Source organism: Miniopterus natalensis, chromosome 12 (genome assembly GCF_054644295.1).
Source record: "Miniopterus natalensis isolate mMinNat1 chromosome 12, mMinNat1.hap1, whole genome shotgun sequence".
Taxonomy (NCBI): domain Eukaryota; kingdom Metazoa; phylum Chordata; class Mammalia; order Chiroptera; family Miniopteridae; genus Miniopterus; species Miniopterus natalensis.
The window spans coordinates 26,595,434-26,621,874 of NC_142092.1; the positions used below are offsets into that span (position 1 = coordinate 26,595,434).

The 26,441-nt window shown below is 38.0% G+C and overlaps 1 long non-coding RNA gene across 1 annotated transcript in view; it reads left to right on the forward strand.

Annotated features, from left to right (window-relative positions):
- LOC107545512 (uncharacterized) overlaps positions 1-26,441 on the forward strand; it is a 475,896-nt gene that overhangs the window by 29,684 nt on the left and 419,771 nt on the right. The window contains exon 2 of the long non-coding RNA XR_001604041.2: positions 23,128-23,238. This is a non-coding gene — a long non-coding RNA (uncharacterized LOC107545512). The remainder of the gene's footprint in view (positions 1-23,127; positions 23,239-26,441) is intronic.

The window sequence follows — 26,441 nt, forward strand, 5'->3', positions numbered from 1 at the left end:
TATCTTAAAGCAACAACAAACATTTATTTGTTGTATTATTTCTGCACGTTGAGAATTTAAGAGTGGCTTAGCAGGGTAGTTTTGGCTTGGAGTTGTAGCAAGGTGTCAGCCAGGGCTGCTGTATCTGACATCTTGACTGGGGCTGGAGGATGCACTTCCAGTGTAGCTCCTTCTCATGACTGGCACGTTGGTGACGACTGTTGGCAGGAGGATAATTCCTCCCCATATGGGCCTCTGCACAGGATGTTGGTGGCCTCAGAACATGGCACTGGCTTCTTCCAGAGTGGATACATGAGAGAACTCAGTGGAAGTCATTATTTTTTATAACTTGGACTCAGAAGTCAAATAACATCTCCTCTATCATAGTCTGTTCATTACCAGTGAATTATTATTCTGGCTCACATTCAAGGGGAGGTGAATTAGTCTTTTCTTTCTAAAGGTGGGAATATTAAAGAATTTGCAGGCATCTTTAAAACAGTTGCAGTATATTCTCTATTCTATAGTTTGTTCAGTTTTTGCTGATATAGAGCAAAGCTATTAAATTGTAAAAATTTATCTTGTATTCAGGATTATGTTAGTGATTTTAACAATTTGAAGAGTCTTTCAGTTCTTTATAAAGCTAATTATAGAAACTGCGAAGAATGGCAGTTTTGCTTTTTTACAGTCGATTCTTATCTCATATTCCTTTTATTATTTTCTAAATTTAGCCAGAACTTGGAGTTTTATAATAAATAGCAGGGCTAATAGAGAGGATAGTCTTGAGTGTGTTATTATTTGTATGCTTGCTTATTTTAATGTTTAAGAAAGCTTTCTGGAGTACTTTAAAAACCATATTAATTCTAAAAGCCAGAGTTATGCTGACATTGATGTTTCTGAAACTCTCAGAAGGATACATTTCTCAATAACAGGAGAAAGATCTGCAAAACAAATAATAATACAAAAACAAAATGTTTATCCACAAACACCTTTATAAAAATACTCAGTACAATTTGAAATAATGGGAAAAGTTATAAAGTACCATTACTGTACCTCATCAACTATAAAGACATTATAAAATAGATAACTTCAGCTGCCATGCTTTTTCTTTCTTTAAAGTCCCGTGTGGAAGAAGAAAAAAACAAGCGAAGCTAGTGGTTCACATTTTTATTACAATGTTGTGTGTAAGAACAGCTCTGATATGAGCATTTGGAGGGAGTAAGGAACTTAAAAATTTTATAGGCTCAGGGGATAGGGCAGCAGACCAGGGACGTAAGCCTACAGCTGTTGTTTGAACAATTTTGTTTTATCAGGAGGGGTAGAGAAGAATACTTTGGGGCTAAGGCCTAGAAAATATCAGTGAAAAATGTTTAGTCGTTCTGGGTATTTTACATAACATACCCTATTGTATATTTCCAAAACATGATCACTAACTAGATATGTGTTCTAAAATAACAATTTTAGTGATATCCTACAGGGAAAAAAAAGTAATTGTCCAGTATTTTATAGCAAATAAAAATTATACAATTTATAAAAAAACAAGTAAAATTTTATTTTCAGTTATGCATATTTATTTGGGTTATTTCACAAGATATGTATATGTACTTGTATAAGTTTATGTATAAGTTTAACATAGACTAAACAGTAAATCACCAGCATGTAATATATCACCTTCATAGTAAAATAGATTTGAATTTCTGTTAAATGTTTACATCAATATAACTGTTTACTCAGTAAATTTTATTCGCTTAAAGAGCGTAATATATAATTTAATATACAAGTATTGAAAATTATTATCTTCATTGTGTACATGTCCCATAGCTTTTTTATCCACTCATTTACTGATGGGCACTTGGGCTGTTTCCAGATCTTAGCTATTGTAAATAACATTCAGTGAACATACAGAGGAATATATACTTTGGAATTGCCATTTCAGGATTCTTAGGATATATTTACAGAAGTGGAATTGCTGGGTCATATGGTAGTTCTATTTTTAATTTTTTGAGGAAATTCCATAACTTTTCACAGTGGCTGCACTAGTCTGCATGCCCACCAACAATGCACTCAGGTTCCCTTGTCTCCATATCCTTGTTAGCACTTGTTTGTTGATTTATTGATGGTAGCAATTCTGGCATGTGTGAGGTGATATCTCATTGTGGTTTTAATTTGCATCTCTCTGGTGATTAGTGATGTTGAGCATTTTTTCATATGTTTATTGGCCATCTGTATGTCCTCTTTGGAGAAGTGTCTATTCAGGTCCTTTGCCCATTTTAAAATTAGATTGTTTGTCTTCCTGGTGTTGAGATGCCTAAGTTCTTTATACATTTTGGAGGTTAACCCCTTATTAGGTGTATCATTGACGCGTATGTTCTCCCATACAGTGGGTTCCTTTTTCATTTTGTTCATGGTTTCTTTTGCTCTGCAGAAGCTTTCTAGTTTTATGTAGTCCCATTTGTTTATTTTTTCCTTTATTTTTCTTGCCCTCAGTCATATCGGCAATATTGCTACGAGAGATGTCCTGAGATTTTACTGCCTATATTCTCTTCTAGGATGGTTTCCAGACTTACATTTAAGTCTTTTATCCATTTTGAGTTTATTCTTGTGTATGGTATAAGTTGATGGTCTAGTTTCATTTTTATTTTTATTTTACATGTATATGTCCAGTTTTCCCAACATCATTTATTAAAGAGATTGTTTTTACAACACTGTATGTTCTTGCCTCTTTTGTCAAATATTAACTGGTCATAAAGGTGTTTTGGTTTCATTGATCTATATGTCTGTTTTTATGCCGGTACCATGCTGTTTTAATTACTATGGCCTTGTAGTATAGTTTTATGTCAGGTAGCGTGGCTCCTCAAACTGTGTTCTTTTTTCTCAAGATTGCTCTGGCTATTTGACATCTTTTGTGGTTCCATGTAAAGTTTTGGAATACTTGTTCCAGTTCTGTGGAATATGGCATTGGTATCTTGATAGGAATTGCATTGTATCTATAGATTGCTTTGGGTAGTATGGACATCTTAATGACCTTAACTCTTCCTATCCATAAACATGGTATATGCTTCCACTTATTTGTATCTTCTTCAATTTCTTTCCTTAGTGTCTTATAATTTTCTAAGTACAGGTGCTTTACATCCTTGGTTAAATATATTCCCAGGTATTTTACTTTTATTCTTTTGGTTCAATTGCAAATGGGATGATTTTCTTAGTTTTCTTTTCTGATGGTTCATTATTGTTGTATAAAAAGGCAACTGATTTCTGGGTATTTATTTTGTATCCTGATACTTTATTGAATTCTTTTATTAGTTCTGCCAGTTTTTGGTGAAACCTTTAGGGTTTTCTATATACAGTATCATGTCATCTTCAAATAATGACAGTTTTACTTCTTTCATTCTAATGTGGATGTCTTTTATTTCTTCTTTTTGTCGAATTGCTGTTGCTAGGACTCCCAGGACTATGCTGAGTATGAGTAGTGAGAGCAAACATCCCTGTCTTGTTCCCCATCTTAAGGAAAATGCTTTTCATTTTTCTCCACTGAGTATGATGTTGGCTGTGGGTTTCTCATATATGGCCTTTATTATGTTGAGGTGAGTTCCCTCTATTCCAACTTTGTTGAGAGCTTCTCTTATAAGTGGGTGCTAGATTTCATCAAATGCTTTTTCTGCATCTATTGATTGATCATATAACTTTTATCCTTCATTTTGTTTATGTGGTGCTTCACGTTCATTGATTTGCAGATATTATACCAACCTTGCATCGAAGAAGAAAAAATCCCACTTGATCATGGTGTATGATCTTTTTAAGGTATTGCTGGACTCATTTTGCTAATATTCTGTTGAGGATTTTAGCATCTATATTCATCATGGATATCGGCCTGTAATTTTCTTTCTTTGTAGTGTCTTTATCTGGTTTTAGAATTAGGACAATGCTGGCCTCATGAAATGAATTTGGAAGTCTTTCTTCCTCTTGAATTTTTTGGAATAATTCTCACTGGCTCCTGGTCCTGGGGTCACACTTAGCAGAGAGGTCTCTACTCCAAGATTATACACACAATTACTAAAAGGGCTTTTTTTTTTTTAACATGTGATCTCTAATCCACCTGAGATTTATCTCTCAAACAGCCAAAATGCTATTTCAGATAAAAACAAACAAACATATGTGAGCAGACACAAAAAGGCACCTATTGTAAGAATCCATATTTTGGAAACATCCAGAACAGGTAAAGGAGCCAAGACAAAAAGAAGATCATGGATTTCCATGAGGAGTGGGGAGTGAGTACTTTTGGGGCAGGGTTTCTTTTGGGGTGATGGAACATTCTGCAACTAGATGGTGATGATGCTTGTACAGAATCAAAAATATACTTCAAGCTAAGGAATGGCACCATTTAAAATACAAATAACCTTTATTAATTACCTAAAAAGAATTACACCATGGAAAAATGAAGACTAAAAACAACAACAAAAAAGAAAATAATAAAAACAAAAAGCTCCCAAAACCCCCAAGTAATAAAAAATTTTAAAAAATTTAAAACTGAATCACACCATGGAGAAAATAAAATGAAAAAATTAGAGAAAATATTTACTGTGCCAACAAATATTTTTTATGTCAAACAATAGGATAGAAAATTAAAGGTGTAAGACACAGTTCCTGTCCTCCAAGAACTCACAGTCTAGTTAGGGTAGAGTGGGGAGTAAGCATATACTTTTTCTAGGAACGTATGGAAGTGTTCCAAAGAGGTTTTGAAAGGATGTCAGAGACTCCATAGAACAGCACCCAGCCTAGGAAATTTATCCTGAAATCATGGATTAAGTAGGTCTAGGTTGAGAATCAAAGTGTTGGTTCATTTAAATGGGTTACCTTGAAAAAGCTTCCTGGCACAAGAGATGTGGAGCTATAAGTCAAAACACCTCTATGAAAGTCAACTTGTTAAGTGAATTTTATTCACTGTTCACCTGAGCCTATAATGCAGCTTTTTTAATAGCAAAGGAAAACTATTTTTTTTATAAACATTTTGGCATTATTAAATATAGGCCACCTGTGCATACTTCTGTAGGAAAAGAAAAAGGTTTTTATTGGTGGTTTTCTATTTAAACAACTTTGGAGGCCTAAATGGTTTAAAAACAATACATTAAGTCTTTATAATCAGTACACATCTTCTGTAAATCATACAAAAGAAAACAAGACACACAAAAATCTCTGATATATGGAACAGAGATTGGGAGGGTGACTTTTCTATTTTGTCTTCAAGTTGAAGAAGACAACTTGACAACTTGTTGGGCCAGCCTACGTTTTCTAGCTGCCTGTAGTGAAAGCTGCTTCATAATATAATTGAAAGTAAATTGTTCCAAGGGTCACTATTTCTAAATTTCTATGATGTAGAAAAATATATTTATAGAACAACAGGTTATGTGCTCTCTCTCTTTACAAATATTGAAGCAGTTTCAGAGGTGTGGGAATCTATGGTCACCTCTAAATATTTGGTGGACTCCCTTAAGTCTTAATTATACTAAAGCACATTTACACTGAATGGTTACCTAGAAAATTCCCAAAAATGGGAAAATAAAACATTTAAAAGACCCTTATTTTGTACCAAGGAACATATTTTCAGGTCAACGTATCCTTCCTTAACTCCAGGTGAAAAGCTTGCACCTGGGACTCACCTTTGGGTGCCTCTGGCACTTGGTCTCTGTAGTAGTAGAATGCAGCCTTTTCCTTTCTAAGCCAGGACAGTTAGGTCTACAATGAATGATGAAAGTGAGTGAGATGCTGAGGCAATTTTCTGAGTAATTCAGACCAAGGCAGTCTGTCTCCAGTTGTCATCAAAGTTCCTGGCGATGTTTAACTTCCTGTTCAAAAACTGCAACGGTGTAATGTGTGAGGTCTTCCCTCCTGGTAAGTGTAACTACATGCTAGTCTTATTAGAAGTTTCTAAGTTACTCTCCAATATTAGTTTTGAGTGCATTCCCGCTTACTCCTTAGCCTAGACTGCATTGTGCCACCCACCCTCCCCCCGGAAGATGTTCACGCCTTAATTCTAGAACCTATGGGTGTGTAATCTTACATTGCAAAGGTGCCTTACAGATGTGATTAATTAAAGATCTAATGATGGGGCAAGCACCCTGGGTTGCCAGGTGGGCCCCATGCAATCACTAGGATCCCTGTAAGAGAGAGGCTGAAGAGTCAAAGTTAATAGCAGGAGATGTGGGAAAGAAGCAAGAAGCAGGAAAACAGTCTCCAGAAGCTGAAAAAGGCAACCAAATGAGCTGTCCTTCTGAGCCGCCAGAGCCAGCCCTGCTGACACTGGGACTTGAACACAGCAAGGCTGACTTGGGGTTTCTTACTTCCACCGGTAAGGTAATAAAATGGCATTATTTTAAGTCCCTAAGTTGTTGGTAACTTGTAATAGCAGTAATAGGAAGCTAATACCCCTGGCTGTTGTACATAATTCAGTAATGTATATTAAATGAAGCGAAAGAGTGAATTTAAAATCAAATAACTAATATAAAAGTAGCATGGGAACAACAATAACTTTCACCATAGCCTGACTATAACAGTCACGGTAATCACTGAAACAGGAAACAAAAATGTCCAAAGGGACTCTCCAAACCTCCCATTAAATTTTAAGAGAACCCCTCTGGAGGGGTATAAAAATAGGGGTGAGGTTTCACTGTTTGTGAGAGAAGAAAGGAAGAAATGTGCATGTTAAACACCGTATGTTTACTGTTTAATGTAGAACAAAAAAATCGGCATAATTCCTGAAAATGTCCACATACCTTTGACTATTTTCTCTCTGGATCACATCAGAACTCAGAGTCATGTTTCTGACTAACAAGCTCTACATAATCAGGGAGCTTACCGTGTGATTCCATATATTTTCAAACACTACAAACATGGCTTGTGTTGCTGGAAGAAATGCAGCTCATTCAGATGAAACAAACTTGTAATATGAGGAATTCAATAGGCCTCTTAAATATTACACTCACTTGTTAACCAATTTTATTCCTAAAGTTGAAGTTCTAGTATGTTACTATAGCAATATTTCTAAAGATGTTTTTACATATGAAATACAACTTTTTAATACAAATTAGTAACTGAATTTGTGACTCATCCCAAATTTGCCCTAAAAGTTCTGTTTACACTGTTTAAAACTTAAGTACACAAGGGAATATAGGATAAAACTTAAATTTTAAAAAATTAGTTTATTCTCTGTGAATCATAGATTACCTTTTCTCTTTAAACGAATCATGACAGCAGCTTGGTGGTGCTATTTGCACAGCCACCAAACCAGCACAAGGATTCTTATCGATGTTGAGTGCTTTCCACATATATAGTATATATATGTATATATATCAAAAAGCAGTTTATCTTTTTATAGGATTCAGTGCAGATTAATTAAACCCTATGCCATAATGTATCTCATTAGTTTATAAACCTGAAATTATCAGAATTGAGACCTTTTGATCTATTGCTTTTATGAAAACCTTTTTATGGAAATTCAAAACACACACAAAGGTATCGAGTGCTGTGATATTGCAGTGGTCCAGCGTGAGCAACTGTCGGCTCGTGGCCTGTCTTGTTTCATCTATTATCCCCCTTTTCTAAATACACCTGGCCCACTAGACACCTGGTTTCCATCTAGACCTACTGAATTTTATTCAGTCTAATGGCTTCAAAACTCTTCAGCTGATCCTGATAATCAGTTAGGTTTAAGAATTACTTTAAAGAAACTTAAGTCTTCTCTTTATACTTATTTTATCCTTAGTTATTTCCCCCAGTTATTTTGTTGTTAACCACACAATTGTGCTCCGTATTATTTAATTTATCCTTCTGAATATCAAATCCGATAAAGTTTTAATTCTGTATGCCTTTAGAAAAGTTTCAGATTCTATGAACCTCAAGTTCCCCGTCTGAAAAATGAGTGAATATTCATTTTTTAGGGTCTCTGATGAGTAGATTATGCAATAGGCCCTAATGTATAATTGCCTCTCAGTAAATAAGTAAATGTTTTAGCCCTTTTTCCTTCCAGCCTCTGCTCCTGCACCATCTTCAACATATTAGTGTAACATTGTTCATGTTCAGGGGCCATAGAGATGACTTAAAACAGGGTGGGAGGAGGTTTCCAGATCTAGAAACTGATCTCCTTTACTTTCCTAGGAGAATAGCTTCAACTTGGCATACATTGCATCTTAATTGTTTAAGGCCTATATTTCTATCAGTTTGTCAACTTAATGCTATAATATTACTGCTGGTAAGGAGAATTATACTCAGTGCAGTCCATGTATCCTGACCACAGCTCTGAGAGGCATTATTCATATCTGCAATTTATAGATAATAAAACCAAGGCTAGGGATGGCTAAGACGTTTGTGCAAGGGTGACCAAGTAATAAGCCATGGACCCCAGGCAGCCTGACCACAGAAGCTGAAGGAAACCTTACACCACCCTGGATCCACAGTCAACACCTTTGGAGAGCTCAGCCTTCGGAGCCATGCTGCCTGGGGTCAGATCCTGACATTGCCAGTTCTGTCTGTGATCTTGAGTCCCTCAGCTCCTCTAAGACTCAGTTTATAATACATCTGTAAAGTTAAAGTAGCATTTATTAAAAAAAATTATTGAGGTGGTATATTAAAGTGCTTTGTACAGTATAACTGAGGAATAAAAGTCAGCTATTTCTGCTAACATGTAGAAGCATCAGTTGTCCTTTTCCCCCTGCCTCTAAGCCCCCTTTAAAGCACTCATTGATTTTGGGGAAAAGTGAGCCTTTTCCCTTTCTGTGATGCTCAGGAGCAGCTAACACTAACCCAAGGAGCCTGCAACCCAAATAACCATCATTCGGATACTGGACTTTCTCTTAAACCCCCAAGCCCCATTCACAATATTTCTATAACAGTGTGCACAGCCCAATGTCACTACAATATACTGACATGAATTCATATACATAGCAAGGCATTTCTTTTTTGTTAATGACATTCTCTTTATGGAGATCATTATCTTAATAGCTCAGGCTTTTGTGAAGAATAACTATTCACATTTAAACACCCTAAGTTCTACACTAGAAGAAAAATATTTTACTCTTAAGGCCCTTCCTTGCTGATATAACACAGACCTACCTGAAACAGTTTAAAATTTACATTTGAAAGAAGAGAAAACTGATACCTTCTTGATATGTCTAGCAAAAGCTGATAAACACATTTGCCAAACAGATTGGATCTGTCAAAAGAGAAAAAAAAGCTACTAGGTCTATAGACCTAAGAAAGACTGAAGAATAACTGGTGAATTGTGAATTTAGCAAATGTGGCTGACTATAGGAACCTGGGTAAGTCTATAGAATATGTATTTTCTTAATAACTTAGATGTTGAGAATAGACCTCGCCTTGTCTTGCCTCAGGTCCTCACAGTTTTTCTCCAGATATGTAAGCAAATTATTGATATAATGTGGTCTCCCTCTCTCTTGTCAACAACCCAAAAGCCATTAGGGTTAACGACATGCATCCTTTATGTGTAAATACCAAAAGAGAATACAGCATGGGTAGTCAAATAATATAAAACTGACTTTAAGTGCATTATTCTAGCTTTTTGCTCAAAACCAAACCAAACAAAAGATCACCCATAAATAGAATTATTGATGTTATCATACAATTTGCACACTAAGAATATGTAAACTAAGAAATAGTAATACTTAAGCAAATTGAATTTATTTTATACCTTCTGTGTCAGGCTGTGCTAAATAATTTTTCAAGTGCTATAAATTTAATCTCACAACAACCTCTTGTGGTAGGGACTGTTCATTTAAAAGATGAGAAATCTGAAATTGGGAGGGACTTACAGCGTTTATCCAAGTCACACAGGCAAACATTGAAACCAGGTTTCTAATTCACACTTGTGTGTCTCCAGTGACTGAATTGTTATTCTTTATGGACTCATGGGAAACCAGTGTTAGGTCAGAGGAGGAAAAGCAGGCAATGGAACATTAAAATAGTGCTTGTCTTTACACTATTACAATCACAGTGTGGCTCTGAATCTCCTTATGTGAGGTCCGTCCCTGCTAGTTTGTAGTCTACATATTCAGTCTCATCCTCTAACACCATTTTCCTCTCGCACAAACTAAGTTCATACTGAGCTGTCCCTTTTCTGCTAACCCATGACTACGTACCTACTGTTATACCTGCCTCAACAGTTTCTTTCTCCTTGCAAGCTCTCTCTTCTCTTAGAGTAGTATCCAACTCAGATTCTTCTTAGAAATCTTCTCTGTTCCCCCTTAAATCTATGTGCTCTAACCCCCCAAAATCAAATTGATCCCCACACGAACCCAGGAGTTCACAGCACTTTATTCTTCATGATTTTTTTCTGCCTCAGCTCTTGCATTTCGTGAACAAATATTCTTCCTTTTTTTGAGAGCAGTTTATCGGGATCTACCCAGATCTGGAAGCACTGGTCATTTTATACTCCCCCTGTAGACTGAGCGTGTTTACACAAATGCGCACACATATTTGATCTAGTGCAAATTACAGGAAATTCTTCTAAATGTACATTGTTGAAATAAATCAGTAAGACCATTACTGATTTAGGGATTCCAAGACCAAAATAGAATCATGAATTTTTGTTAATGTACTTTTTTACTACCATACTTTCACTTTAATCACCAAGTAAAAGGGGGCTAAAAAACAAATTGTTTATGTGCTCACATTTCAAATGAAATAAAGTTCAGTTAAATCAGACCTTGGAATAAATATTACATTTACTGGCTTAAACACAATGCCTGTAATTCTCCTATTTATGCTGTACAAACTAAGCCTTTATTGTTCAATATATTCTTAAAATGTTTCACTTTTGAGCATATTAAGTTACAAGCAATAGAAATAAAACTGATTTTTTTCTGAAGAAATATTAATATAATCTTAGCCTGTTATGCACAGTTTGAAAAGTCTTAAGAACTAAAAATAAAAAATGTAAGAACTATAAAACTAAAGAAGAAGAAGCCCCTTTTAAGGTCCTATTAGAAAAGGAGGTTTGCCCACTCCTAACCTCCATCAAGAGATTTTACTCAAATGTCCATTATGAATCATGATTAAGGTGCCATCCTCTCCTTTTTCCTGTTAAGGAAACTATTGTTATCCCTGCTGGGCACTTCCAAGTTTTACCCTACATCCTAAATAGTTTGTAGAATTATCCAAGAAGATGTCCTCAATCCATCCCCTTGGGCTTCCATTTCTAAACCATGAGCATCGTATTAACCTCACACCCCACGTGTTTCAAAGTAGAGAGAAATATTTCCAGTTAGATTTCCTGTCACTTTCCTCCCTGCCCTGTAGCAGCCTGATATTTGAGAGCTGGTTTCCTTCACACCGAAACCAAATTCAGTATTAACTTGGTGACTGCTTTAGTTCCACACTAGAGACACCGAGTTTGAGTCCCCAATTTAAGAGAATAGGTATATCACTGGTTTTATTTAAAAAAAAAAAAAAAAGGTGAGGAAATTATACACACACAATTGAACACATGTTTCTAAATAAGCTTTCATATGCCATTTATATAAATGCCCCCCAGTGGAAACCTAGGAACACCACTTGTCTCTGGGGTAAACAGAATCATTTCTAGATTAAGAATTTCACTCCCACCTAAAGTGTTTAGTCTTTAATGTTGATGAGTGCTTTAACATTGAAGAGGTTGTGCAGAGAACCCCCCAGGAACCAAATTGAAGCCACAGATTCATTTCTCCATCAGCTCTAAAGCTCTCAGGTGATAACAGCTGTGTAGCTCTTGATCTGGACTTCTGGTCTTCAGTAGCCAAAGGGAACTGCTCTACCCTCACTTTCTCCTCTGTTAAATATTTAAATACCCACCGGCTCTACTGCCCACATATTTTGCATGGCATGGACTCTGCCCTGGTGAAACGTCAGTATCTGTGATGTTCTCTTTACTGGTGGTCCTTACTTAGTTCATGATACCACTGTCTGGTTTCCATCACAACCCAGTCATTCTTCGTGAGAGTTAAAGTGTCAAACATAAGGAATTAGGTAGAAGGCAGAGAGGTTAATTATGAAGGAGAAAACTATTTACACATACATGTATTTCTCTTTTTCCAGTGCCCACAGAATTCCTGTTACCTGTTAATGGGGCTAACAGGGACCTCTTGAGTGGCAAAAAGACTTGCAGTATTAAATTCCTGGCAATCAGCTGTAACGGAAAATAAAATTTAGGTGCATGGAATTCATTTTAAGGGACTCTAGCAAGTTCTTTCATTTTTCAAATGCGTCTGAATTAAACGAGGATTGTTTAAATTTCAATATTAAAGATTTATGAAAACACTTTTAAGAAGACATTAAATATGCTTGACTTATTTCTATAACTTTGTTTCTAAAGTTGATTTTTCTGGTTGCAATAAGGAATAAGATTTTTTTATTGGCCCAGCGGGTGTGGCTCAACGGGTGAGCGTCGACCTAGGATCCAGGAGATTGAGATCATGGTTCGATTCCCGGTCAGGGCACAGGCCCTGGTTACAGGCTCGATCCCCAGTGTGGGGCGCGTAGGAGACAGCCGATCAACGACAACTCTCTCATCATTGGCATTTCTCTCTCTCTCTCCCTCTCCCTTCCTTTCTCTGAAATCAATATAGAAATATTAAAAAATAAAATTATTACTTCCCTGAGATTACCAGGCACCATTTAAATGCTACACACTATTATTTTATGGTTATGGCGGATTAATGTTGTCTTTCTAGTGTTGGACATAAGTGAATGCACGTTATTCAATTGGTTTACTCAAGTTATGGTGCATTGTGTTTTGAAAATTGCGCTGACATTTTTCCTGTTATATTGTGAAGAATCTTTATTGAGCTCTTATGTTTCCAGGAAAATTCTCCGTGAGTAAGACTAAGTAAAAATAGTGAACCTGCTCAAAGTACCGTTTCAGCCAGTGAGTTTCAGCTTATCTGCGGTGGGTAGGTGTGCGTGTAAAACAACTAGAGTAAAGGGAAACTGTGTGTGGGTGGAGGGGGGAGAGAGGCCCTTCTGGGGACAGCAAGTCACAACAGCAGAGATTCGTTTTTCAAAAGTTAAGATTTAATCAGAAATGTATATATTATATGTAATTATATTACACAATATTATAGTAAAATAATTGGGCATTTTCCCTTTTTGAAAACATTTGTGGGTCAAGTTGAGCAAGATCAGATGCCTTAACTGCCTACTTTGCATCCATTCACTTTTCGGTCATCATACTAATACCTCTGTTGAATGAGATAATAGTACATGAAATTAAACTTGAATGGCTCAGAATTATACAGCCAATTACCTTCATCTGCAATTACAGTGACTAATTGACACAGCTCTGTTAGCATGACCCCTGGTGGCAGCAGGAGCAGCAGGCCCGTCTGCAAGCTCTTGTGAGCTAGCTAATTAGGGCAAGTTGATTAAAAATATCGGACAGGCTATCTTTGGAACGAGGTGAGCCATATTTAGGCCTGGGCCTCTTGTTGGGCATTTGAGTGAAACTGAATGACTTAGACTTGTGGTTTTTAAACATTTTATCTAGCTTCATATCATACACATGTGAAAGGAATAACATAGAACATGCATTAATTATATGGAGAGGACTGGCATTTGAGGGTTTATCATTTCCACGTCTCAGTGCCAAGGACCAGATATTTATTTCATTCACCCTAGGCAAGGAGGTACAATGTTACTGTAGCCTAAAACTCAAGAGTCAGAAGTGTTCAATACAGAGCATTAAGACCATCATTGCCGTAAAGGAAGTTTACAATAATGAGTCTAGAAAATCTAAATAGTGTACAAAGGGCAGATGTTCCACAGTTATCTGTAAAATACACATACATATGTTTGAAAGGAGTGGACAAACACAGGATGACAATTTTAATATATATACTAAGTTTGAAAAACAATGATACTTTGTAAAGGGGAAATAAGTATAGCTCTAGATGATTTTAGTATCCATTACCCTAGCCCAGAGTTTCTGTTAATTTATAAAATATATCATTTCCATGTAGAAATAACATAGGAATTATAGGCAAAAACTTAATTAGGAAATTAGTTTCAAGCAAGTAAGCTTTAAATTTTCTTTTAAGATCCCTGTGTTTCTTCTTGCAACTAAATGTAAATTACAATTGAAAATGTGAATAAAATATTTATTCAAATTAGCAAAACACTTCGTATAAATTGCTCTTCCCTGAGTTCCTTCTATTGTGATTGTTTTCATCTCAAAACATAAATTGATCCAAGTTCAGACTGGCGCTTCGGATGAGCCTTTTAAACTGCAAAGCTTTTTGATTTTTGCATTTCACCTTGAATATTTTTCAACAAATTCTGCATATTTATGTAAAGAGCCTGCCATTCCCATTTCTATAGCTCCCTAAGTTAATTTTGGAAGATAAATCGACAATACTTTTCCTTAACATTCAAAACACTGGACATTTTCCCTTATGGGACCAGAGTATTGTATCATCAGATAAATAAACTCATCACTAAAGAGGAGAAGCTAAAAGTGCACGGCTACTTAACTTTTAACTTATCTCTAAATCTTACTCTTATTGGCCTTTACTTTTTACATGTTTTCACATTTTCTTCAGTCTGTCATTTTTTCAATAAACATTCAACAGGACTTACTATTTCCAGGCATGATGTTAGGCCCTGGGGATGGAGTGGGGCAAGGCCAGACTGGAGAAAAGAGTGGCAAGAATAAAGGAGGCATATCCCTTCCTGACATCCGCTGTTCTAATGAGGGGAGAGAATTATATATTCTTTAGAAAAGAAACTACAGTGAGAGCATTGCAGGAGAATGCCAGTGCAGTTTACAGGTATATTAAATGAAACAACTAACTGCTTTGAGGGGCATAGCCTCAGACTCATAAAGAAGGCGCCTCTGAGTAGGGTCTTCAACGAAGAGGACAACACAGGGACAACTGTAACTTATTTTAGGATCATCAATAAACACCTTGGCCACTCCTCACGCTCTAAGCTTCTTTTCCCCTTTATTTAATTTTTTTTTTTTTTTTTTTTTTGCCTTTGTTCTCCACCTGTCCCCTTTCTTGATAAAGTCAAGAAGAAAACAATGGTATTTTACAAGCAGACTCTTCCTCCAGAAAGGAAACTTAATAGATTTCTTCCAGACTAATAAAATCTCCTAATGATCCTCTCTAATGCTACTTTGATTTGTTCCCTGTAGGGGTAGATTCCCTCTCAAGGATGACCAATTTAATGAAATAACCTTGATAGAATCATTAGTCAAATTTCTTTATGTGCAAAGAACTTGTTTATTTGGTTTTACAAATGTTATGGGAAGGAAAGATCTCTTGAGTGATGCAATATTTACAAAAGTTAACTGTAAGGATCTTTAGAACTAAAAGTCAAAATGAAAATCTAACAGGGTTGCTCACTATCTACATGCTATAGTATTTTCAACTTTATTGTCATTTCTAGAACACATGTTAAATGAAACTAGCAAAGGATTTGGACACTTAAATGTTACCATTATATTCCAAGGTACCTTGCTGAAAGCTAAATGAGGTATTCATGTAACTGAACTATTCACCATACTGAATAATCTTCTATGTGGAGAAATACATGATAAAGGGAAGTGTCAACTTCTCAGTCCATCCAAGTCACGTCTTTCTTTTTTTTTTCTTTATAAAAAATATACTTCTTTTGTGATATTTTTGGGCACTTGAGCTAAAAATCTCCCTTAGTTTTTCAGACATTTTCTGTTTTTTCACAAGCAAATAGAATTCTAGGCATGGCTTCCAAAATCAGGATTTCAGTATTATATATAACCATTATTCAATTTGTCATTTGCATTATAAAAGTGATAGGCTCAGCACAGAGTCATGGTTATGCTTCACAGAATGTTTTGCTTCAATTAAAACTCATTAAGTTGCAGTGGAACTCCCATGAGTGTTCACTTCTGACATTACTGAGAAAACATGTCTTTGGTGTTCTAGGCATGAGTTTAGGAAAGAGTTCGATGCCTACGATTGCATTAGTGGGTCTGTATATCTTGTGAGAACCTTCCCAGTCTTTTCACTGGCCAATTTGCACTCCAGGAAGCCAGTATCTATGCAGGAGGTTGGGGGTTGGGGGTTGCAATAGCTTGGGGACCTCTGATATGAAAAAGTGTGTTTTCTTTTTACAAAAGGAATGTGTCTCAGTAAGAGCCAGGCCAAAGTTCACAGCAAACCTCAGGAATGGATCTCTTATGGAGACTAAAAATCAGCCTATGAACCCAGAATTCTTGCTGTAAGTTTATTTTTGCAGATAGTTTGAAGAATGAATTTTTTAAAAACTCACACAATTTAACTGATGGTGTCCTACATGTCACTCACTCAACAATCTGGGTGTTTTTAGCCATACAGGTTGATTTATACTTATCAAGTTTTAACACTCTGAATTCTCACCCATTCATTAAATAAGTTTTCATGGAACACCCGCTTTCTAGATATTTTGCCAAGTGCTAAAAATGATGAAGTTGAGTAAGTGCTTGCGTTTAAATTGCCCACAGTCTAGTGAGGCAGCTGAGTGCAGAGTCAAATCCTTAGAAGCGTGGTAAAAGTTGGTGATTTTGTTTGCACAGCAGATTTTGTTTGTTTTTCCCTAGAAACAGTATTCACCCACGAAAGAGGAACGTAGCAGAGGGTAAGGATCCAAAAGGCTTCTCAAGTTTTAATACGTAGTCGTTGTATCATCACTCAATTCATATTATTTTAAATTTAAAATAAAATTTTCTTTCTTTACAATTATTTAAAAACTTCCCTAATGTATAGGTTGTTATTTCCATGCTTTGGTTATTTTGTTACTGATTTTCAACTTATTCCCAATGTGGTGGGGAGCCTGGCCTGTAGGATTTCAGCCGTTTGAAATTTATGAAGATTTACTTTTTGACATTAACCTGGTCCACTTTGGTAAACGTACGTGTGAAAAGAGTATATACATGTTCCCCAGTTTTCATCTTGCAAATGTGTCTCGATTCCTCTGCTCTGGTGCCCTCCTCGAAGCTTCACCCACACGGCCACATGGCAAGGGCCCTGCGCAGCTCTGTCCCCGTCCGCGTGGCTCAGCAGCAGCAGGTGCACACCCTTCCTCTGATGCACCCTTCGCACCCAGAGCCCCACCTGAACTCCCCTGCAGGGCTCACTAAGCTCCTTTTCACTCTCTGCTCAGTTCTTTTCATCTCTGTCTCTAATAGTTGACGTGCCCAGCCAGGGCTTCTGTCCTTGGACTTCTGATCTTTCCTAACCACACTCACTCCTTCACTGTCACCTGATCTTAGGCCTTTTAGTACGACCTATGTTCTAATAACCTCCTGAATTTTCTACCTTCAAATATACCCATATTTTAACCATTTCTTGCCACCTCCATGGCTTCTGCTCGAGTCCAAGCCATACGCAACTGTTTTCTAGATGGGTGCAGTAGCCTTCTTAATTGTTTCCCTGCTTCTGACTGAACCCCCTCAGTCCTGCCTGTTTTCTGCTCAGCGATCCGACACTGGCTTTCCACCTCACTTGGAGTCAAAGCCATGTCTCCAACTCCTAGGACAACCTGCTCAGCTTTAGGTGATGTATCTCTTCAAGACTCTCTGACCTCCTTTCCTGATCTACTCTCTCTCGGCCAATCCACCCAAAACAAATTGGACCTCTTGCTGTTTTATAAATAATCTTGTCTCCTCGGTAGCTTTGCCATTCATGTCACCTGTCCCTGGCATGCTTTCCCACAGTGACCCATGAGACTGGCTCCTCCGTTTCCTTTAGGTCTCTACGCAGATGTTCCCTTGGTAAGGATATGCCTCACGCCCACCTCCTAATTCCAACCCCCTCCCAGACATTTCTTACACTCTTTTGCTGATTCGTGTGTGTTTTCCTTAGCCCTTATTGTTGTGCCCTATAAAATGAATTTTGTTAACATTAACTTTTGTCTCGAATGTAATTTAACCTCCATATGAACAGAAATTTTGTGAATGTTTTACTTCTGTATTCTAAGCACCAAAAGAGTGCTAGCATAGAGTAGGTACTCAATAAATGTTTATGAAAAGAATGAATGAATTCATGTTCTATCTAGTTGCTAGCTGCATACTGGGTACCTTGCCGCTCCTTAAGCAGAATGAGAGTGATTGGCATGCAGGGAGTTATAGGCAGTGTTGTGGGCATCAAACTCTGTGGAAGAGAGGGCAAGAAAGCAGGAATGGGCAAACAAGATGGGTGGCAACTGCCATCCCAGCGGAGGCCCCAGCCAACAGCACAGGCTAGGAGACCATGCCTTCATGGTCTGCACCCACCGGCCTCTGGGTACAGGCTGCCCTTGGGTGAGGCCTTGGTGAGTCAGCAAGACCAGCTTAGGGCAACTTCAGAGTGGGATGGGAATGGGCCTCTCAGTTGGTAACACCCCCCGCAGGTGGGTGAAAAGCTCCCTTCATCCCATAAGAACATCTTGCAGGTGTCCACTATACCTGGCCTTAGGACTGTTTCTACTTCCTAGAAGCCTCTCCCTCCTCAAAACCACATCGTTCCCGTACCTTCTTCAAATCCTTACTCATATGCCATCTTCCCCACACATATGTACTCACAGACCCAGAGCATTTACTTAATTATTCATTTACTAATAATAGTCTGTCTCCTCCAACTAGTAGATGTGTTCCAAGAGGACTGAGGTTTTTGTCTCTTTTGTTCACTGAAAGGTTCATGAGCACCTAGAATACTAAGTTTCCAAATATTTGTGGAATGAATGAAGGAATGAATTTCAGGCGTCTGACTGAGCTAACTGTGATACTTACTACCTGGATTTCTGGTGTGTAATGATAGCCCTTTTGATTTCACTGATGTACAGGGAAGGGTGGAGCAGAGCCTGACTGCCTGGAACAACCCTGCAGCCCACTGACAACATGCTCTAGGGTCGTCTTTTACAGCAACCAGGAAACAAACACAAACCTAGAAAAGTAACGAATCCCCTCAGAACACTCACAGACTTGCAGGAGAGCTGAAGTAGCTCTAACATCTCTTTGTTTTCAGGGTGGGTGTAGCTCCATATTTTCTGAGGGGTGAGGGGACTTGGAGTAGGCTTAGAGGCTAAGGAACCCCCAAAGACCAAGCTGGATCTACCTATAGTTTTTGCCCCAAGAGTTAATGCAGGAAGGATGCGATGGAGCAGAGAGCCACCAGAGGGCACTGTGGTACCGCTTTGTGATGTGTTGCTTTCCAGTCCACACTGAAAGAGGCTTGGGGACAACAGCTTTAAAAAAACCTAAAGATAGAAGAATATTTTGCTGATGTTGTTAATAATTTTGCTTTATTTTGAAAATACATAGGATAAGAAAGAATATGTTAAGTTGTATTTGGAATAAAAATCGCAAAGGATATCAACAGGAATTTCACACATAAAAGGTACACAATATCCCTTAAATGTCATGAAAAAACTAAACCTACCTCATAATTTTTAAAATGCTCATTAAAATGGCACTGAGATACAGTTTTTCACCTGTCAGATTTTTCAGAATCTAAAAGTCTGTCCATTCAAGCAGTCTCATAGATTGTTGGTGGGAGTATTAATTCAGTTTGATTCTCGAGGAGGGAAATTTGGCTATATATTTGAAAGCTATAAATGCATTTACCTTAGACCTCCCTCCACATGGTCAAAGAAATGTATCCCATTGACGTACCTCTTAGATATTAGGTTACATGTGCAAGGTTGGGTTTTTTGTTTGTTTTTGTTAATTGTTTTGTTTTTCATTAAAAGCCTCTTTATAATAGCAAACTTTTGAAAATATAAATGTTGGGAGAGTCTGGGTAAATCACTTATGGTGTCTCAGAACAATAGAAAAAGATGAAGCTGGACATAATAAACATGCTGTTTATTTACTGATATGAAAAGCCCTTTAAATTACTTTAGGTGAATAAAAACAAGGTCCATAATAATGAATAAAGCATACCATCCTTTTTTTTTTTAAGGAGGAGTAAAGGATATACATGCAAATTTGTCTTTGCAGAAATGTTGCAAGGACACTCAGCTGCCAGTAAATGTGGTCTTGTTGAGGGTGACAAATGGAGAGGGTGGAGGCAAGGGTGAGAATAAGACTTTGTCCTGTGGGCCACTTTGTGAGGTTAAGTTCCAGGGGGGAAACTTTTGGTTAGTCCTTGAGAAAATATTGGTAAATAGGCTGGTTTATCATTCAAGTGCATCGGATCTGTAGAGGGGTTTTTGTCATAGTTACCTAGTTAGTTTGTCAGTTCTGAATTGCTTGAAATCAATCAGGAGGAGTCCTTCTGGCAGCCTTGAAATGACTGTGCTGAGTTTTCCAGCCAGGCTGTCCCAGGGAAAAGTTGCAGAGTTGCTTGGATGTTCCTTTCCAGCCTCTTTTTCTTCTTCAGAGACTTCTTGACTCTCCATGATGGTCTCATTCCCCCCACTTTGTACCATTTGTCACAGATTGATCTGCCCTTTGGGCAAAGAGGAAATAAGTTATTGAACCTTTTTCTTCCTTTGTAATGGACTTATTCTAGTAATACATATTCATTTCTTCATGTAATGGTTATTGAGTATCAACTATGAATCTGGCAATGAACCACCTTCTGAGGATGCAAATCTGTGAGACTTAACCTTTCCCTCCTTCAAAGAGCTCACAGTCACAGAGAAAGACGGCAGAGTCTAATTGCTTGGAAGAGTGATGCGCGCCTTGGAAATCCAAACAGGGCCTGCTCCCCTTCTCCCGAGAGAGACCGAAGATCGCATCCCTTCATGGATTTTAAAATATGAGTAGGAATTCTCTGAGCAAACAGAGGTTGGGATGGGAGGAGAAAAGATAATTATCCTTAAGCCGAAGGAAAAACACTTATGGAAGTCAGATATTTGAGAAAAAAACATGGTCTATTTGGACAAGTGCTGGAGAGTTGAGTGTTACTAGCATGTGTTCCTTGATTTATTTTTGCATTTTGAGAGGAATTACTGCCATCACTGCTACTCTTATTAAGCATTTCATAGCAGTATGCGCTCTAGGTACAGCATGCCATTTAACAATAACAATAAAACTAAAGCACTTACTGTTATGTCCGTGGTGGAGATAACGATACTGAGATATAGAAAATTTACGTGATTTGTCTAGCAGAGTTGCACATGTAGACAGATCTAGGGCTCAGATTAACATCTGCTTTCCAACCCTGTGCTCCAAAGTAAGACAGACAGTGTTCGTGGGATCTGGTCTGTGCTCTCAGATTCATACTTTGCCGTTCTCCAACCCCTTCTCTAATATTGGAAATTAGCCTGGAGGTAGCTCATCAACAGTCCCCTCTGCACCGGGGATTCCAACGCGGTTTGTCCCATAGGTGGTGCAGGCGGAAAGACAGAGGGAAAGGAGGAGATTCGAGGGTTAGGTCCCAGGGCTCCCTTCCACCCTGTCGTCTGTCCTACCCGGGACTCTCAAGCGAAGGTCACTGCTGACCTCCAGGAGGCCCCCTCAACCCATCCGACTCCTGGATGGCAAAAACTGCCGTCTGCCCTCGCCTTTGCAGGCCTAGGGGCGGTAATGTCTCTACTATGCCTTCCCTTGGGGTTTCCCTACATACAGCCCACCATTTTGTAAATCGGTTCTTTATTAAACTCTCCTCAGATTATCTTTATGTGAAAGTGCCATCTGTCTTCAGCTGGCACCAGATCAGCACTTAAGAAGTTATTATCAGAGCTGCTGGAAGTCTAGTCTGGCAGTGACACAGAAACCAAGGGGATAACATGGATTCCGGAATGAGAGGAGGGAAATCTGAATTATAAGAGGGCTACACGGAAAGAACAATATTTTTTTTTTTTTAATTCCTCACTTGAGGATATTTATTTATTGACTTTTTAAAGAGAGAGAGACAGAGACAGAGAGACAGAGAGAAACATCAGTCGGCTGCCTCCAGTGTGCACATGACCAGGAATCGAACCCGCAACCTTTTGGTGTGCAGGAAGACACTACCAGCTAGGGCACGAACAATATTTTTTTCTTACGGTTTGAGTTCTGTAAAGGGGTTCAGGCAGATCTTTATTGCACCTTTCACATTATACTGCCCAGAAGAAAACAGAGTAAATTATTAGTAGCAAGATGGCATAACATAGGTGGCTCTTAATTAACAAAAACACAGTTAAGGTCACGTGTGTTGAAGTACATGGAGCACATCTGTCATGCACAAAGGTGGGGGTCCCAGGTATCGGGTGGTGACTCAAGCAAGCGATTAGTCTCCACTAGGCCTGCCACGAAGGGAGGGCACCCTGGCCGGGCGGCCACGCCGTGGGGTGTATCTCTCTGCCCGAGCTTAGTCCTGAGGACCCAGGCGGGCAGTGAGCCTCGGGGGGATGTCGGCCACCAGCAGGATCCCCACCATAAAATTCAGTTTGGAGCCCAACTCCAGATCCCGCGAAAGGACAAAGGCAAAGCACTGGCTGGACAAATGACGAGCCTGGTGTAGCGCCGCAGCTGCTGTTTCCTGAAACCGCCCCGTGGGCAGCGGGCTGCAGCGGGCCGAGCGCCGAAGGGCGAGGGGCTCTGATCACGGGCAGCGGGCGGCCACGCCTCGCCTCCCTGACACGGCCAGGGCGACCCTTCCCTGCGTGTCCCAGAGCGGCCACGCTCGGTGCCGGTGAGGGAGCCTCCGGGTCCTCCACTCCTGTCTCTCGGGTTGATGAGCATAACCCAGGGCAGGCCTAAGCCCAGTGGACCTGCGTTATGACATTCCCTTTCCTGTGAGCTTGCTTTTCATAGTAAAAATAAATAAATAAAAAAGGGCGTTCCGAAAATGAAATATTTTCAACATTAGCTTTTTTTCTGGGGTTTAAAAATATAGATTTATAGTCGCTAGGGTCGATATATAGAAAATGGCTTCTTAAATTAACACATCAATTACTTACACCAAATGGATAAGAAGGATTGCCCTGAGATAATAAATAGCCTTTTAGAAGGAACACTTTATAGGGGATAAAATATAGATGGTTCCTTTGACTTCTACAGGTGCTGTATTAATCATCGAGGGGTAAATTATAGAGGTGAGGAGTTTACACTTCTTTCCTTTGTATTGAGCATTCTGATAAATGAATGTCTAATGTGACACGAAAAGATAACATAATGAATATCTTATTGTGCTTGAAGGAACATAAAAAAAAAAAAAGGACTGACACTGTATTTCGTTCCAGGTAGAATAAAAAGCGAGAAGTTCCTGGCCTGTGATACTCCTCCAGCTGAGAGTGTCTGACTGGCAGCATGTTGGCACCAGCATTGAGGGAAGCGATGGGCTTCAGCTCCAGGTGAGTTCGTTTCTCCAAGACACAACATGTGCATCTTTCCGACTCACCCACAGAGCTCATAAAGCAACTCCGTCAGGCCTGTTACCCTTTCACAATGTGGGGCTCCTGCATTTTTAAAAGATTATAGTTTTTGAAATTCTATGGTGCTTTCAAGTCGGTGCATATGCTCTTATTTTTTTCTTTTGACTTTAAGTGATAGAAAAGGTAACTAGGACTGGGTTTCCTTCTGAACTGAGTCAATATGCCTAAACTGCAAATAGAGTGAAAGATGAAACTTCACCCAGTATTTGGAGGTAAGGAGGGAAGGCTATTTATAGAAGGGACCAAAGTGGGAACCCAGAGTCATCAGCATTTTGAAATTATACATTTTTTCATAGCTTTCTTAACTGCAGGCACTAAGGGCTGAGTTACCCTTGAGGACTCAAAACTCTGTCACTTACAGAATTACACAGAGAAGACAGATAATTCCTTAACTCAAAAGACTCTTTGATTTCTGATTTTCAAATTACAAGAGATCAGAAGTGATGGTGAAATATATCCCTTGCTGCACAGATTCCAATTATGATCCTTCCTGAGTCTGTACCTTCAGGAATCTGTTAAGTCAGAATGTATACACCACTGGGATCATTCATATGAAACTTCTGTGGGCTGAGGAGAGTAATAGGCTATAGGTTTAGGGAATGAAAGACATGTTGTACAACTTAATTTTTTAAAATCATATTTTTAACACTTTGCAAGACCTACATACTAGGTCTGCATGCACGTCTTATTGTAATTCACATAGTTCCAAAGATTAATAAAGAAGGTAAGCTAATCAAGACAAATAGGGCAAGTGCTATAAAAAGATACAAGGAGCATACAATGACTTTATAGTCTATTTATCAAATATGTTAATAATCCCTCCTTTTGGCATAGCAATTCTATTTCTAGTGATTTAATGTAAGGCAATAATTAGGATGTCTACAAAGATTTAAACAAAATATGTTTTTCATGGTCTGTTTTAATAGCAGTGAAAATGATAATCAGCCCCAATACTTAATTGTGTAGAATTTATATATATATATTTTTTATTTTTTCAAGTAGTAAATTTCTACAGAACTACTAAAACAAATACTTTAGAGTAATACTTATGACGTGGAAGAAGGACAAGGCACATTTTTTCAAATATGTTTTTATTGATTTCAGAAAGAGAAGGGAGAGGGGGAGAGAGAGAGAAACACCAATGATGAGTCATTGATCAACTGCCTCCTGCACGCCCCCTACTGGGGATCCAGACCAAAACCCAGGCATGTGCCCTGACAGGAATGGAACCTTGACCTCCTGATTCATAGGTTGACGCTTAACCACTGAGCCATGCCAATAGGGTGGGAGCAGGCACATTTTTAAATTTAAAATGGCAGGGTGAAAAAATATCTTTATAGGATAACATTAGTTTATGGAGAAAATAGAAGGAAAGAGGCATATATGATGATTTTTTTATTGTTTATACTTATAACCTACTGTGCGTTTTTCCTGATGTCTTCCAATAAATATTTTTACTATAATCAGAATAAAATAAAACTTAATTGTGAACGTTAAATCATTAATTTTTATACGATAAAAATAGGATTATAGCAGAATAAGGTTATGAAACAGAATTGAAGTCCTGTATGTGTCTAAAAGTAAAAACGTATTTATATAGTTTTGTTTATAAGAAAATAATATAAAACTCTTTTGTTTAAGTAAATGAGAGTTCAGGGGAGGGGTGGGGGTGGAGGTAATTTCTATTTAGTAAATGTGTAAAGGCCCCAAAGAAGGAAGGACATTTGAGTAGGGCCTCGAAGGCTAAATATACAGAAATGGGCTTTCATCTTTATGGATAATAACTAATGTTGACCTTTTGAAGTGGATAAATGTACATATTATGTTCATTTAGGTTGTTCCACTTTTCATTTTGTAGACGATCATAGCATAAGTGCTACACATTGCACATATTTGAATATTAATATACTTCTTTACAGCTTAGACCAAATCGCCTTAGTGCATCAAATTGGTTATCTTTTATCATACACTTATACTCCGGAAATACTGCTGCATTTAAAACAAAAATTACATCATTGTATACATGATGGCAATAAGAAAATATTCATCAAATCTTTGAAGTTATTTATGTTTCATTACCATATTCTACTGCAACCCTTAATTTTTTTGACTTTAGTGATACATGAATATGTTGAACATTTACTTATCTAAAAAAGAGGAAATAGAGGAAATATCATAGAGGAAATAACTCTTAACTTCTCTGTATCTATCTTTCCCATCCTTTGCCTTTTTTATTCTTACTGTATATTCTGCTTAGAGAGCCACACTGACTCCAGCATTCCCAAATGTGTGTGTGTGTGTGTATACGTATATATACACATATATGCATATCTGAACCCACACTCTAATTGTCCACTAGATCATTATTGCAAGTGAACCACAGCTATCTTTCCTTCAGATTCCTCTTTAGCAAAGTCTCCTCCTTTCACCCTTCCCCAATATCAAATCTGAAAGAGCAAAATCCTGCTTGATAGGGAAAGATGTATATGAGGGACTGTCCAGATTGACTGAATAAGCTTGAATTATCCCTAGTAAATAGGAGAAAGGGCCAAGCTTGTTGATAATTTTGTTAGCATATTAATAACATTAATTAAAATTATTTTTTTCCTTTTTTCTATCATCGGTGATTTTATTCTTGTAATTCTTCATCATTCTCTTTCCTATGCTTTTCTTCCCAATATGCACACTATAAACATGTGAGCTAACATGAAGTGGAAACTAGAAACGTGGCAGGAAAAAATAATGTGTGCAATGGTAGTTTAGAGTTGTCAGCCCAGCACAGGTGTGGGTGGACAGATTTGGTGTCAGGTGACCTGGGCTCAAAATTTACCCTGCCTTGAATGAGTTAAGTAGCCCAGAGCATACTATTCTCTTCAAGCCTCTGATGCTTAATTATTAGTTCCAAGTTATCCAGATTCTGTAAGTCAACTAATGAAGTATTTGTGGAAGCCTTTTAGAAATGTTGAAGCACTTTGCAGGTGTGAGTATTGACTGATGCTGCTGACGGTAAATAATAGATACAACTTACCAAAACGAACACGGGGGATGTCTGTGTGTGAGCACCTAGAGAGAGACTATTTCTACTAAGGTAGTAGCTGGTCCTGTAATGAAATCACGTTTGC